The sequence below is a fragment of the Ammospiza caudacuta genome, chromosome 10, assembly GCF_027887145.1.
Source record: "Ammospiza caudacuta isolate bAmmCau1 chromosome 10, bAmmCau1.pri, whole genome shotgun sequence".
NCBI lineage: Eukaryota > Metazoa > Chordata > Aves > Passeriformes > Passerellidae > Ammospiza > Ammospiza caudacuta.
Window position 1 is genome coordinate 17,268,781 of NC_080602.1, and position 13,025 is coordinate 17,281,805.

The window sequence follows — 13,025 nt, forward strand, 5'->3', positions numbered from 1 at the left end:
ACATTGCCATGTTATTCCTGCAGAAGTTTGCTAATTAGTCATTAAACTACAGTTACCCCTACAGTCTTGTCCAAAATGTCACATGGATAGCATTGATTCAGAACCAACAGACAAAAATGATAATTTTTTTCATCCTGTCTGCATAATGTTGCATTATTTTATGTGGTGCCTTGCAGTCCCTGCATGGTATGTGCCCATTTTAGCAAGTGCTACAAGCTGGATTTGGAGAGGGGAAACAGCCCTGGGGCTTGCAGGCTGGAATGACAGAGCCTTGTGCAGCCAGGGCTGCTGTGCAGCTCTGTATTCTTCCCATGCTGATGATGTGTTTTACACTCCTTGCTGGATGGGGTGCTGGGTTTGTATGGGGAAGTGACTGGGGCAATATTCTGGGTCAAAAATTCTCCCCTGGCTGTGCTTATATTAGAAGGAGATGGTGCATATGCCCCACTGCCTCCTGTGCCTTAATGTTATTTAAACCCTTCTAAGGAGTAAAGTGGAGTTTAGAAGGCAGGAGGAGCCATGTACCAGCCCTGTGAGCTGCCTGCAGAGACCTGGGCTGGGTGAAGCTGTTGAAATGGGGTTTCAGTAGCAGATGCATGGTGTCCACACTTAGTGGGATTTCTCTCTGGTTTTAGTGCTAATTTTCACTGAATTAAAAGCCTGGTAACTTGCTGCAAGATACAGATGTTTTTAGTTTGCCCTAGGGGACGGAGCTGTGAGGAGTGGCCAGTATAACCCTTAGAGAGATGTTCACTATTCTTTATTATTTGGCTGTCACTTAAAAACCTAAGCCTCACAAGAGCACTGGGAACCCTCTGTGTGACAGGGGCTCATGTGGACAGCCTGGAGGTTCCTCTGACCCAGCCCCCTCCAGTGTGAGCCAGCCCCACATTCAGGGCCACAGTGGAACAGCACTGAACTTCCCCAGTTAAATCAGCAAGATGAAACATTTGGCACAGTTTTGTGTACTGTTCTTTCTGGGAGAAATCACATTTGATGATCCTGTCTCCCAGTGTAAAGTTCAGCTGCTCCATCAGTTGTGCCTTTACAGTGCTTGGCTGGGTGGCTGCATTTATGGATTGTGTTGGGATTTTTTTAATCAAAAGTGAAACACCACAAAAAATACTCCAACAAACCCAAAACAACACAAACAACCCCCCCCCCCCCAATTGTCACCAGTTTTTAATATGTCATAATTTTTAAATGATACTTCCTTACCCTAAACCAGCAAGCAGTTATCGTGTGTTTATCCATGTTGTTTTTTTTCAAAAATGAATGTTGTAAAAAGTTAAGTGGTGCATAAAGCTATTTGAGGAGTAGGGAAAATATTTGCAGTGTACATTTGATAAGCCAAGGCAGCACATTTAATCACAAGTTTATTGGAAAGTAGTTGAGAAGTCTAAATTTTTTGTAGGCAAAAAAAAACAATAAATAGAAAGGGTACCTTAATTCAGTGAAAAGGAGCAAAAAAAGTTCACATCTAAAAGGGAATTTTTGGGTTATTGTGGTGGGTTTCTTGTTTTTATGTAGTAGGTCTGATTAACAATTAAAATGATACATTGGTAGATGCAGTGAATTTTGTAGGTTGTAGTGATGTTGGCTTGGAAGCCTTTGCTTGAGAAAGTAATTGAAAATGCTGAAAAGAGACTGTAATTGAAAAGAAAGTCCTAGGCTTTGTACACTACCTAAGGATCACTTTTTCATGGCCTTGTAGATCACAGCAGAGGAACCATTGTGTTACTCAATATGAGACTCAATATAGTTTAATTGGAAAGCAGATACTTTGGTTATTAGACTCGTAATTGAATTAAATGAAGGTCAGATTTAAATAGCTAATGGCCTTTCTGGCTTAAAACTCTTCTAAGAGGAGTAAATGGTAGTAGCAGTAAGCTCTTCTAAGTGATGATGGTAGTAGCAGTACCTCTCTTAAACAAAAAAAAAAAAAAATTATGAGAATGGGAAAATCCTAAAATCTAGGAAGATCTAAGTGGAATTTTAAACTAATGTTCTCTTGGCCTTATTGAGCAATTGAGAAACAAGTTTGTAGCAGCCAAGAACTCTTACAGCAGCTAGAAGTGACTGGGAAGTTGAAATAGATCATCCCAGAGGCAAAGAGGGGAAAAAAAATCAGCCACTCCACAGTGTGGAGAAGAATTGGAAGCTATCAGGGTTGTGTGGGAAATGTATTTCTCTAAGAAAACCAAAATTTTCATTTCAAATCTATTTTTTTCTTTCCTTTTTGTTTACATCCAGGTGAGATACTGCTCTTCATTGATTTGACCTATGGGGAGAAGTTGAGAGAAGCTGTAAGTGACATTTTGAGAAAAGTTAGATCCTAAAAACTGCTCATGTGAGTGACTGGCTGTGGTGCTGGGCAGGGTCTTTACAGAGGTGTTGAGATCTGCTGTTGTAGAAAAATTGTGCGGCAATGTTTGCTGCAGGCTATTTCTCAGTGCTGTGTGTGTGCCCTGTGTGGTGCCTGGGAGATGGACATTGGGAGCCTCAGCATCACCTTCAGGGAGAACAGGATTTGTGCAGAATCATTTCACAATTGATCCAAAGTTTGGGCAGCCATTTGGGCACCTGATTTCAGCACGTGGCTCTGGAATGGGAACCTTGCATTGCATGTCTGATATTCCTTTCAAAGCCTTGTTAAGTAATGTGCTGTGCTCTTTACATGATTGCTTTTGGGCCTCAACCAACAGACATTAATGTGTGGAAAAGCTCCCATTGACTTTAATTAGGGCTGCCTTAGTCACATGCTGAACACTTAATTGCTGTCTGAAGCAAGGCCTAAGTGAGAGGTACTTTGTAGCTACCACAGGTAAACTGATATTATTAGAATGATTTTATTTGTAAGTACAATTGTCTGTATAATTCTTACTATTTTGCCCTGTTATTTACTAATAAATAAAATCAATTTTCATTTAAACTGTTGATTAGGTACACCATGGCTGTACTTTAATATAACATGAGAATGATGTTGCCTGATTTGAATTTTTAGAGGTGGAGCCCCAAGGCGTTTTTTTTTTACTGTCTTTATATTAGATTTATGAAAAGTAGAATATGTGTAGCTCTGGATGGTTCTAAACATGAACTTTTCATTACTTGCATTATTGGTCTTACTGATGCTTCCTTTTTTTGTATGAAAATGTTGAATAATTATACTAACTTGTAGTAAGATGGAAGAGAATGCTAATTTAGAGGACTTCCCTTAGTACTCTGAGCTAAGTCTGGGACATGCCTTTTGGATACTGTAATGCCTTCCTCAATTACATTTTGCAAGGAAAAGGAGACTTGTCCCGGAGCATATGACAGATGAACAGACTGTGGGATTGTATGCATGTTAAATTCCTGTTAACATTAATCAGAATTACATGTGCACACTGAAATGAATAAACCAGCTGATTTGCCTCAGATACCTCACAGAAATGCCTCTAACTCCTGCAAACTGTGCCCATTCCTCCAAAGGGTGCACTCATGTGGAATTTGGGAGTTGAATGTGACCATGAAAGAAAATGGGTACCAAATGCAAAGGATAGAGTAGCATGACCAAGGCAAAAAGCAATAAAAGTTATTTTTGCTGCAGAGTTATTAATGAATAAGCTCAGAAAGGACATAAACCCACCAGGAAGAGAAACAGGTAATATGGAAGTCCAAGCCTAAATTTTTAATTAGTGAATAAGAAACAGCATGTGGTAGATGTTGCATTAAACTTGCATGTGACTTGGAAAGTTTTTGGCTGGTGGTATTGGTTAAATTTTGTCATTTGGGGTAAGGAAGATAGGTTTTCCCTATTTTTAAATGGAAGTATCTAGAGCTGGGTAGTTTATTTGTGACCCCTTGGGTCTGGTGTGGTAACCTCAGCCCTGGTGCAGATGTAACTAGTCAGAGACAAGGTACAGAGGAAGAGGAGAAGAGGTCCAAAGGCTGAACCATGGGGTTCTTGTGAAGGGCATCCTGCAGAGAATTAGTAGAGGTAGAGAGAGAATGAGGAGAAAGAAGAGCTGAGGGAGGGAAAAGACACTGAGCAGAGTCTGATCAGTGCTTTTAAGCTGGATCTGAGGGTGAAAGAGAAGCTGGAATATTGACTGTTGCTAAGCTTTTTCTAGGAATTTGGCTATCCTTCCAGGAAGAGCTGCATGTGTTAGAAGAGCAGGACAGATGTGACATGGGAAAAACAGCATGAGGATGGCAGTGACATTGAGGAGTAAGAGTTACTGGAGCAAACAGGGGATAAAGTATGAAAAGTGATGAAAAACTTACATTTTGATGTAAGTTGATGCTGAAGATATGAAAGGCAACAAAGAATGACATAGGGAAAGTGAGCTTCAAGGCATATATTGCCTGGAGAAATCATTAGATACACGGGAAAAAAAAGAGAAAATGTTACCAAAAAAAGGGAGGAAATAGTTAAAATCAAAAAGAACTAGCATAAAGAAGTATAGGATTACAAGCATACAGTTCTGCCAGGGCAGAAAACAAGAGTATTTTAACTAGAAAGATGTCAGAGCTGAAGGACACAAACATTTATAGTAAAAGATGTCAAGTTGGTCAGTTGTCTCCTGCCAGCAATGCCCACAGCAGGGCATAATAGTGGAGAAAGCAAATTTTGTGGATGAGCTGTGCCTGTAGGTTGGCAAACCAAGCCTTCCTTCTGTAGGGAATTAAGAGAGAGCTGTGGTTAGGAGCAGAGCCTGGAGAAAACCAGAAGTTCACAGAAATAGACCTGAAGAAAAATAGGAAAGGGAATATTTGGAACAGAAGAGAAGTCAGCATTGTGCATAAGCTGGAAGTAGTTACACAGATAAGTATGAAAGAGGGGCAACTGGGAAACATTTTGAATATTAAGAAAATTGCGAGTATTTTGTCAGAGTACTTCCAATTTGGGGACAAGTTATGTGTTAACACACACCAAAAAACTGAAATGTAAGATCAGAGCTGCTTTTATGGGACCAAAAAAAAAAGGAGTTTTGTATTATAGTTGTATTATAGTGAAAGTATATTTATTTAGTACCTTTTGGCTATATAAAATTGGTTTTGGACTGGTTTTAGGATTCTTCATAAAACAAAGACTTATTAAATTTACTTGGCAGCTGTGCAGTAAGGTAAAAATGAAATAAGCTGTGCTTGTTTGAGTTTTTTCTTTTTTTTTTTTTCTTTCAGCCTTTGGCAGTTTTCCAGTTTTTATTTTAAGCAGATTAGACCCAAAACGAATGATTACATTTAACATCTTTGGAAACTTTTGATCATATTTAGTCATCATGAATTGTAGGGGGAAGTGTCCTGGAGTCCAGTTTGTGACCTAATTCGGTGTGGGTTTAGTGAAGGAGCTCTGCTGGCTGGGTTAGCTGGGGTAATTAGGGCCCTGAGAGGTGGCACAGTTTCCCTTTCATCCTGTGACATGGGCACTGTGCTCTGCTGAGGAGTGTTAATGAGAAAGGGACTGTGCTGACTGAATTATTGCTGTTGAGCCTCACAAACTAAAATAATAGAAAATAACAGTTTTTTTTGAAGTGTCACTCTACAGGGGTTTTAAATATGAATGGCTGTATTGACAGGTCAAAAGTTTTTTCCCGGAAATATTTTTTTAGGACTAATTAGTCATTTCCACCCATTACTTTAATGAAGAAATTTAGATTTAAACAGGTTTCATTCATTTGCAAGGACTGGCAAAACAGTTTTCTAGATATAGTATTCAAAATATTATCTACCCTCTCCAGTAGGTATAGGATTAAGTCAATAAAAAGATTTCTATGCTGACCTGCTATTCTTGATGGTAACATTGGAAAAATGAAATAAATATATATAGACCTTACAAATACAGAGCAGTGTTTTCAGAGGAACACAGGTAGTAGGCTTAAGAGAAATTACCTAATAAAAGGTGCTTGGTGGGTACTTTTCAGTATTGCTATCTTTATGTAAAGCCATCATTTTTTGTATCGTTTTGGATTCCTTATTGAATTTTGAATATTGAAGTATTTTCCATCTTCAGTAAATTTTATTCTAGAGCTTGACTTCTTTTTTCTTTCTAACTTGGACTATTTGAGCATAGTTTAATTTTGTATACCTATGAGATTCTACAGAAGATTTCAATTTCTTTCCTTTTACTGGAGTCTTAGCTTAAACCTCACATAAGTTACATGTTCTACTTCATTTGTCATCCTTACCTTCTGACTGAAAAGAAATATTTCATCTGGGTTTTTTGTTGTTTCGTGGTGGGGTTTTGCCCCTCTTTATGAAAGACTCAGATTTTAGTACCAGTGCTGCCTGTGTTGGCTGAAGGCTGTAGACTGCAGTAGTGGACTGCACTTCAGATCTGACTTGTTAAGGGAATGCTTTCTTTAAATGCAGCCTTGTAACTTCTTTGATGTTAAAAAGTGAAACTTGTGCAGGAGTGCTTCAAGTGGAGAGGTCATTGTTCAGCTGGAACTAAGCTGATTCCTTGTGATCATAAAGATGATGTGTGGAGTTACTGACTTTCCCTGGGTTGTTCCTGAGTCTTTTCCCAGATGCACCAAGGGCAGGCTATTTTACTTTGCTGTTAATTTTATCATTATTTATGTGTTCTCTTTTGAAAAGTTTGTTACTGCTGTAAATTGCTTTACTCATAATAAGTATGTTGTTATGTTGAACTTTTCGAGGGAAATCTATTCATCTTCAAATTGAAATACAGTTTTCAATTTGTTTACAAAAGAGAGGAAAGTACACTGAACACTTGAGACATAAATACTGGTGGTGACTTGAGGAGATTTTTGTGAAAGTTGATTAGGTCTGTGCTTAAAAACAACAGTTTGTTGCTTATGTATTAGAAATTCTAAAACACAGTACTTGGGCAAATTGAAAAGCTGCCTGCAAGATGAAAAGAGATAAAATTGAAGCTAACAGAGGCTTACATTGCTACAACATTTAAATAAAATTGTGTTGATTCTCTCATGTTCTATTCATTATGGCCTGAACCTTTAAATATTTGTGCCTATGAATAACTGTTTATTTGAGTAAGTGTTCCCATTTGTATATATATTATCAAGAAAAGATTCTTGGATCTAAAAAGCTTTACAGAATCATTGTGCAGATCTTATCTTTATCTAAGACTTTTATTTCTCTATTCATTAAGTACAATGTAGTATGTGACCTATCTTAACAAGCAGTAGTTGCTTTAGATTCTTGAATTTTTAAGGGTTAATGTTTCCAGCTATGTGTGAGCATCCCTCACCCTGGGAGAGATTTATCACAGGACAAGTTCAAAACTTTGTAACTTGATTTTTTGTGCACTTGGCGATTTTGTTCTAGATGCTTAAAAAGCAAGGGGCAAATATAAAGGCAGGCTCGCTGAATAATCACCTCCAGCTCCTGAAGGAAGCAATTCTGAAGACTAACTAAAACAAGAAAGGATTTTAGGACTGAGTGAACACTTCAAATAGCCTATAATTCAGAAAGGCTACCTGCAAGGAAGGAACAGATGTCATGAAATGGAGACAGAAAAAAACCCTGAGTGGGCCACTGAGCAGCTGGGAGAGTGATGAAGTACTAAATTCTACCAAAACATTTGAAGATAGAGCTGTAGTATGCCTTAGTGCCATAATGCATCTATATGTATGCAGCTGTCATAGGAAAAATTGTGGATGACCTATTAAAAGTGAGAGAGTTTAGAGAATGCCCAGCAGAAATCCATCTAGAAATTCAGGCAGTGAAGATACCATCGTGTGGAAATTGCCTGATCTAAGGGAGATTAAAAAACAACGTTTCTTTGGGGTTGGTTGTTTTTTTTTCAAAGTAATCAAGAGTTGTTTTTCTCTCTGTGTAGGTCCCTTATACAGGGAAAGAGATGAACTTTAGTTCCAACAAAGATACATAGTCCAGAATGCTCACAACTGGGCTCTTTCTCCTCACCCATTTATCAGCTGGCTGTGTCCAAGGACACAGCAGCAAGGACACAACCAAAAAAGTGTTGTGGGCCTGGCCTGTTCAGAAAAACTGACACATTTATCTAAAACTGTGTAGAAAAGCACTGGCCTTGCAAACATGCCAGTCACTTCTGGCCTCTGGAGTTTTAAAGTTTTAAAGGATGAAATTAACTCAGGGCAATACTGTTGGTTGGCTCTCATGGTACTCTAAATGCAAAAGCCTCAAAATTGTGTTCACAGTGTTGGCTGGTACAGTAATGCCAATGTAGAGTAAAAAGGTTTTACACTGAGGAAGGAATGTGTGCAAATAGGTTCCTGTTCAGCAAGTCTCCTCTCCCACAGATGTGTTGTTCATGAGGTGGGCAGAGGGCGGCTGCCATTATGCCAAGTGGTCCTGGTTATGTGCAGCTGCCATAATGCCAGGTGGTCCTGGGCATGTACCACAAACCTGTGCCTGGTCTCTCTCTGAGCAGCTGTTGGCAGCTGCTTTGCCTCTCAGGATCACCTGTAAAGCTCTTTCATCTCAGTTCATGCCTCTGTTGGCATTGAAGATGGTGGGGGTCCAGTTGCATCACTGGGGGTGAAGCAGCAGCTCCAATAACTGAGGACCCTGTGGGTCTGCAAAATCTGATGAGCCTAATTAGATTTCCCTGGTTTAGTTTAATTTCCAGATCAAGCATTGAGTGGATGAAGGAGGGAGGTGGGGGTGTAGTTATGGGCAGGGGGGAGATCACCTTGTTACCTGGTTATATTGTATATATTATATATATACATGAAACCAGGCAGGGCTAGTTTTATAACACAGAAAGCCCAGTAGCTGTAATACTTAAGTGTAATTAATTGGAACTTGAGATAGTGAATAAAAAATAATCTGAGAGAAAAATTTTAAGTATAAAACCATTTATGTGTCACTATAGTTTACAGCAACATATGAAATCCACAGCTGTATGCAATATTTTAGTGATAATGTTCTTTTAGAACAGAATAATATATTGCTCTGATATTATATTATCAAAATGCAAGACTTCTGAAAGAAACAGTCTCTTTTTTTTAAAAGATGAGTAAATACTGACAAAAACTGTTGTGATGTACAACCTATAAACCTGGAATAGACAATTATCCTTACAGGGTTTGTTTAGCACCTTCATTTTTCTATTAACAGACATGAACATAGTAAATGATAAAGAGGATGAATGATGAGAATAGGAGAGGAAACTGAAAATACTAAAACATGGGGTTTTTTTTCCCCCAGGTAGTAATGAGAAATCGAGTAAATAGTAAGAAATGGAAGACACTGTATTTGCATAATCAAGGTTCACAAGTCATGAGCAAACATCTCAAACACATTGATAGAAAGGTTTTTTTTTCTTTTTAGTTCTCCAAGGTCTCACTCTATGCAATTTTTAGGGTGGTTTTTTTTAACATTCTGGAGCACTGCTGCTTGTCATCCTGCACGTCTCTGTGGATGCAGGAGGGGATGGGGACACTGGACCCTCCAGGCTTGTGGCAGCATGCACGGGGCGAGGTGGGACCAGTGAGGAGTCTGCACAACGGGAGCTCCCTCCCAAGGTGCCAAAACCCTTTCAGAGCCCAGAGTGACCTGCAGGGAACACTCGGTGGCATCCTGCCCATGCAGGTGCTCTGTGTGGCAGGGTGGCAGGGCTCAGGCTGGGACCCACGTGGGGACACTGTGTGGTTCAGGCTCCAGACTCTCCACACCAGCTCTGTGGTGTGTAACCATGCAATCAAACTTAGCTGCGGTTGGAAACTTGTGTTAGTTTGTGCCCTCATATTTGTCCTGAGAGATTCATTGCAGTGTATCCTACATTAAGATTTTCAGCCAAATAATGTTGATAAATACTGTTGGAATTGGTTCAGGGGCAGAATTGGTTGAGCAGTGAACAGTGAAAAGAGAGTCCTGTGCCTTGAACCATGAGGGATAAAACTAAATCAGAGCAATCCCTCAGGTCCCCAGCATGTGAATGGAATTACAGAAGTAACAAAACAATATTTTTCAATGTAATTATTTTATTTACTTCCAGTGCACAGATTTCTAAGCAGAAATGAATTTAGAACAACAAAAAAAAAATAATTCTTGCTGTGGAAGCAGGGCTGTATTTTAACTTCCAAGGAAGGCAGACATATACTGGTGTTGTGGAAACATAAAAGCTACTTCTATAAAGCTAACTACCACATGAGTATGTAATCTTTGAAGGCTGCATTTACTTTGATTAAAGAACAAATTATGCACATCCATAATTTTATTTAATGCAGTTTGGATTGCTTTGGGTCATTTATCTTTGGCAATAGGAGTAAATTTGATCGGCGAAGCCAAGAAACAACAGGTTTTTCAGTTTGATCACCATGAAAGCTTTGTTATGCGCAACAGATTTAAAAATAATTCCAGGGACTAATCTGGACTAATGGCACAAGTTAAACTGTGATTTCATAAGGTTCAGGTAAACCAAAGAGGCAAAAGTATTTTATTGTCACAAATTATGTTGCAGTTTTGTTCTTGTAATACAGAACTGGAAAGAAGCAGGACTCCTCATCTGAATAACTGTGTATTCTCTGAAAAAGCTCTGCTTTCATATTGCAATGTATTAGTTAACAAAAGCAATCATGCAAAAACAGAGTACATTAATGCAGCCAGATAATTTCTTATTGTGTACAGCTGTACAGGAAACAAATACAAAGTTAGTGTTTAAATTTATCAGATATTTTCCATTAACTCTGTATTTAACAAATTATCAGCTACTGTGTGTAATATCCAATCTCCAGAAGTCTTAATGATCATGGATGTGCACAGTAAGAGATTAGCATAAAATTAGCACTGATGCAGCTATTAAAGAATCTCGCAAGATTGTGATATCCTGGTACATAAATTGGGCTGCAGAATATATCTGAGCTTTGTCAAAACCCCCAGGCTAGCTGAGTTCAAAAATACTTCTTTTCCCCTGGGGTGCAGTCCCTATGCTCCTTCCCCCTGTTTATTACTTTGTACTAATCTTCAAATTCACAGAATAATTTATAAAGCTGTAGGGGACCTGCTTCCAGCTGATGCATCTGTTAGGATCAAACCTGAGAAAGGAGGCAAATTGCTGAGTGAGTCTTGGGCTTCTAAGTGTTTTCATTTCCATATTTGCTTTTTTAGCACAGTGCTTGGGGTGGGAGTTGGGGGGTGTCCTTGGTTTTTTGGTTTTTTTTTTGGTGTTGTATTTGGGGTTTTTTTTCAACTTTCTGAAGGTTGCACTTTCTGGAAGGGTGCAGCAATCTCACTGTATATCATGTCAGGGTGTCTATGTTATGGCTTCACATCATCTGGTACTTACTGTAAATCAGTCTTTTTAATTGTATTGTGATAATGTCCCATTTCCAGTAATTTTCTTCAACCCTGCTCTTCTCAGAGGGTCACACAGAATTGCAGCTTTTTACCCCATTTCATCTCTGTACTGAATGCTTCAATTTTTAAGATATCTAACAAGACTCTCAGGGAGCCAAGCATATTTTTAAAAGGATCTCTTAGCCCTGTAGGGAATATTGTCACTAAAATGAAATATTTCCAACATGAAGCAAACTCTTTAAATAGTCTGAAATTAATTCTGAATCTTTTCAACACCAGAATTTGGGATGATGTGTTTTCTTTCATATTCCTCCTCCATCTCTTCAAACTGGCTCGTTTGTCCCTTTTGGATACAACTTCCTTCTACTTGCAAAGCAGTAATTATCCTAATTACACTTCAGCATTTAAAGCCATCTTCTGGAAGATGATTTACAGGAATTACATAAGAGATCTATATACAATGACACACTTGCTTGTTTGGCCTGAAGCATTTTATGTTTTCCAGCTTAATCAGAATTCTTGTGATGAGTAGAGAAGTTCTAATGAGTTTCTGCATGAGTTTGTGCCTGAAGATGCTTTCAAAATTGTACTTTTTTCTCTCTGAACAGCTGAAGTAGTAAAGCAATGCTGTATTACTGTGACTTGCTCTAAGGTGCTGTGACTGTTTGAGATCAGAGTTTCCACCAGTGTGTGCAACAGTTTCCACTAGCTGAAAAGGTAAAAAGGACACTGAGTGGAAGCTAAAAATAGTATCAAGAACTACAGGCAGATTGATACACTCGTGTGAACCAACACGTGATTCTTGTTCAAAGCGGAAAATTTAAAGAAAAGTGAACACAAGATAATCTGCAAAAACACTGAAGCTTTTCTGCCTCTGCTTTTGAGATCTCACAGCTGAAGCTTGGGACATAAACTTGATCCTCTGAGTGGTGGTAGGGTAAACAACAATGGATTTTTTTTTTTTTTTATGAGGACCCTATGGCAGCATTTGGTTCTTCTGTCTGTTTATTTATCAGATAAAGTTATCAGATCAGCTGAAAATGAGTGGTGGAGCAGGATATGGCAGTAATTTGATTGTGTCCATTTGAAGTTTTGCAGTCCTACCCAAGATTAATTTCAACTTTGTTCTGCATTGTTATTTTGGAAAGTTGGCCATTGACACACAGACAACATGCACAGTGAACTGGTATTGCAATATAACACAGCAATGAGAGTCATGACTCAGTGAGCTTGAATCCATCCTGAAAAGCCCACAGGAACATGACAATATGGCTCATGGTTTAAATTAGCAGCCTGGTTCAAAAGACTCCCATCACAGAATGCTTTCAGTGGAAAATGTGTTCTAAGTAATTTTCTAAGCTTCCAAACTATAATCCCTAGAACATTTCTGAGGTGCAGTGCTTGCTTGCAGCACAGTCTGAAAACACAATCTTCAAAAGCTGGTTTTTCTTCACTCTTCAGAATTCTCACAGGAAAATTGAGAATTTATTCCAATCCCATTTGGCTTACTATATCTCTATATACACTACTAAAAGTATGAAGTATCAACATAGAAGAGTTTAATATACATTTAAAATTGATTATAGAATCATCCAGGAGCTTTGCTTCTTGTAGCTTTTACATCTGCCTCTAAAATAGTAATGGGAATGTGGTTCAGTACAGAAAATCTGGTGGCTTCTTGGGGTAAAACTGTTATAGCAGAAGTGCTTGTAATGAAAAGTAATTGAGTCATCTACCATAAGATATTCTGCTTTCAAAAATGTTGAGGTTATGAT